Consider the following 4,052-nt stretch of genomic DNA (forward strand, 5'->3'; position numbering starts at 1 on the left):
TACCATGAGAAGAGAGGGATGTGACGACTGTGTAGGTTGTGGCATAGGTCCCAGAGCAACCTGTTCAGAACGTTGTGGGTTCAGTTCCCATCTGTTGTAGTTAATATTTATGTTTAATTTAGATATTTCCCGGAGTAAAAGTTGGGAGGTATTACCCAAATTAATTGAAATATAAAGGTATAGCTGGTATAAGTATTTGGAGTAGACTGTATTTAATGGATTTAAAATGGATGAAGAATGGTGGTATAGGGAGAAAAGCCTCTATTCTTGATTGAATAATAAGACACATGGTTATATCGGGTTTGCCAAAAAGTTGTACATTAGGGTTAGTCGAATTAATTTTAATTAATTAAATGTTGTAGGTTACTTGATGGTTGATCTGTGAAATTTGCTTTATCTTGTTCTTTGATATTTTCTAGCCTCTTTCATCCTGCCTGCCGTCCCTCTGCCTGAGTGGAGTGTAGTTTATTTACTCATGATGCATTGTGGATATCAGCCAGAAAATTGATGTGGCTCTTGAGATGGTTTTCACTCTTCTGTGCTGTTCTAGAAACCAAGATGGCTACCCAAGCCTACTGCCTCATATATCTGCCACTAGATAGCATCTTGAATTTCTATTCAAAACAGGAGGGGGGCACTTTCCTTAAACAATTTATTTCTCGGCAGTCTTCAAAATTGAATTTTGAGACTCCCACCTTGGTTAATAAGTGGCTATTAGGCCCACTTGCCAGACTAATTCCCCTCACCACCAGGTACCAATTTCAAACACCTTGATAAAAATAGACATTTTACAATATCTATTAAAGCTGATTACACCAGTACCACTAGCAGCAGTTTTTGCTTGAGAAATTAATAAAACAGAAACATTGAAATGCTTACTTCTTTTCTTTTTTTTGGGGAGGGAGGGGAATGGGAGGATAAAGCATCATCAACTGCATTTAAATTCATATCTAATAAATATAATTTTTTCAATTTCTTGAGACTTGTAATTATTTATTAAATAAATCAAATTGTATCCTTGTATAGTCTCAACACTTTTTATTACATCAATAGTCCAATGTTTTGGCCATTTCGGTCATCCTCAGGGACAATCTAAATATTTAACAGCTTATTATATATTCATTTGTAAAACAGCATTATCACTAATAATATAACATACCTACAAATATAAATTCTCACCTCATATCAAATCGTATAAATAGTTTTGCAGGCTATTCTGCTCAGGTCATTAATTTTAAGTCAAACACACCCTATGAAAAAGTCAATTATTAGAGATAAGTGGAATGGAGATAATCCATGGTGTGGATTAATTGAAAATTAAAAGTTTTAAAAACTAATGAAATTTTTAAAAAATAGGTAACTAAACATAAGCTTAGGTAAGCTTATTAATAATAAATATGACTCTCTAAAACCGAAACGTTGGACTATTGATATAATAAAAAGTTTTGAGACTATACAAGGATACAATATGATTTATTTAATAATTCATATCTGATGTTAGAGGATTTTTTGTTGATTTGTGTGTTTTAACTTATTTATTCATTAAATTATTTTATTATTATTATTTATTTATTTCTCTTCTTTTTTTTTACTTATGTATCCAATCTAGTATTTCTTTTAACCAATTTTTTTATTATATTTTCCTTTAAATCTATGTATTAGTTTTGTTTTGGTAAAATGTATTTACTTGTTTGTTTTACTGTAAACTGATCTACTGCTATGACTGGTATTTCTTTGGTTTGATTTCACATTGCTGTCTAATGGTGAGTTTGTTTAGCGGGTCACTGGGGAGGATCTGAGAGAGGGAATTTGATGATAAAATGAAACAAAAATTGTGAAATGGAAGGGACAAGAAAGGGAAAGGCAAAAAAAAGGAATAAATTGAAATATTTGTATTTAGTGTGTAGAATTGATTGTAAAGCAAAACTGTGAGAAAAGGGGAGAAAAAAAAATGTTTTCTTTCTACTTTACTATATCATGTTAAAATATGTTATTTATATATGTCCGATCATGGATTGATTAGTATGATGTGTATTGTAGCAACCAGATGTATTTGGGCAGCATGAATGAATAAAGCATTTTTCTCTCTTAAGTTGCTCTGTGGCAACTGAAAATATATCAATTATTGAGGTCAAGGTGTTTGCAACGGTTTGTGATAGTCAGTCGGTGGTTGCCACCAAGCCTTTGTTTTATGTGTGTTGTGTTCTTTGTTCTTACTACGTTTTAACGTTTGAACGTTTTATGTTATTTAACCGTAACTAATAAAACAGTAAGAACAGTACAAACATTGTATTTGTGTCCACCACCTCTGTGTTCAAAACTAATTTGGTGATGTTGACAATAAAGTACTAAAACAAAATAAAGATCAACTGTCATGGGCTCATTCTAGCCCTCATTCCATTCTGAATATGCATTTCCTTTTCTTCATGTGTATGAAATATTCCAGTTAACATGGCCTCATATAACACCAATACATAACGATCATGGCATTGTAAATAAAGTATTAATTATTAAATTAACTAATCATCAAATAATTATTGAATGTACACTTACCCATTTTTTGAATTGCTCATCATACTCTTTATTTAGAGTCCAAAAATGACCTCCAGTGTTACACTTTTCTCCTTTCCTGAACTGGGGATTAATGCTTAAATTGTGTCTAATGGAATTTTTCCACCTTCCATCATTTTTTTTATAATAAGGGTAGTGGCTGCTGTATTAAAAAATAAAATGATTTTTTTAAAAAAATGCTTTATTAAACTGTTAATTTTAATATAATTCAAATTGTTTGACCAGTTTGAATTTTTATTTTGTATTTAATATACAACTAATCCTCAAAGTATGTTACCAAATCCTGTTTGATCAATATTCCATTTTTTTTTTAAGAGAGAACATTGTATACATATTTATTATATTATATTCATACATACTTATTGTATACATATTACATTTATTATTTTTTAAAAAATAGATAAGCCAAGATTATGTGTTTACGGAGCATTAAAATAGTTTAAACAATTTAACTTACTAAATCCACTTATAAATTTCAGAGACCGTCAACTCCCCATGCTCAATCAGAGCCTTTTCAATCAGTTCTGTGTATGTGAGTCCTGGTTTCATAGTTGTTTGAAAGCTGGATGTTTCACCTGTAAAAGATAAATCATTAAATTAAAAATATTCATTTGCATTCTTGTATTAAGCAATTTGAATGAACTATAAAAGGTATAGTTTATTTAAACAGATAGTTTATCGTATTTTTGGTAAATATAGCTGTCATTTTAAATATATTTTTTGTTCAATTTACGTTAAAAATAATTAAACATGTATTATTAATATCATAGATCTACCAAATGCTATGTGTGTTTAGATTAAGCCATGTAGAGATTCCTATAGAATATGAATGTCATGGACCCTCTCTGGACTTGGCGTTTCTTAGTTTATAATGCAAAACTAATAGAAAGTGATCAGTGATCACAAAACAAATAGTGAAAGTATGTAAAATTAATTAGAAATGCATTCTAAAAATTATATAGAAGCCTTTCACCTACATTTTTTGTATAGATAATCTGGCACAGTACTTACAATGCTGAACTGTGGGTTGATAGGTTTGTGTTCCAGTGAAGAGGGAAGCTGCACTCAAGTTGACCAGCCAGGACAAGCTGCTAGGGCCTTCATCATTCTGAAACACATCGTCCTGGATGCTTTCAACATGGCTCCTCTTGCAATCCGTCTTTGCTTTAAACAATCCAATTCCAGTTCCAGAAGACCGTTTTTCATTTGGTGTTTGATTGATTTGGGCTCCTTCTTCTTTTATTACGAATGTACCTGTCTCGACCATGTTGGCTATTTCTTGTTTACTCCTTTTAACTATTGGTTCTTGGTTGTCGGATACCTTCCTTTTTGCCATGCGTCTCGTATCTTAACAAAATTCAACTATCTGTAATATACATGCAAATTCATATAATAAAATATGATATGAAAGATCTCTTATAGACAATAGATTACAGACTTAAAAAATATATGTATATATACATATAAAAATCTTATTATCG

The 4,052-nt window shown here is 30.8% G+C and overlaps 1 non-coding gene across 1 annotated transcript in view; it reads right to left on the reverse strand.

The window, feature by feature from the left end:
- The window catches only part of LOC106681168 (uncharacterized), a 7,510-nt gene extending 6,992 nt beyond the window's left edge, over positions 1-518 (reverse strand). The window contains exon 1 of the transcript XR_010844786.1: positions 368-518. This is a non-coding gene — a transcript (uncharacterized protein). The remainder of the gene's footprint in view (positions 1-367) is intronic.
- Between the last annotated feature and the right edge of the window lie 3,534 nt (positions 519-4,052).

The sequence above is a fragment of the Halyomorpha halys genome, unplaced genomic scaffold (assembly GCF_000696795.3).
Source record: "Halyomorpha halys isolate HHAL.00 unplaced genomic scaffold, Hhal_1.1 Scaffold315.1, whole genome shotgun sequence".
NCBI classification, from domain to species: Eukaryota; Metazoa; Arthropoda; class Insecta; order Hemiptera; family Pentatomidae; genus Halyomorpha; species Halyomorpha halys.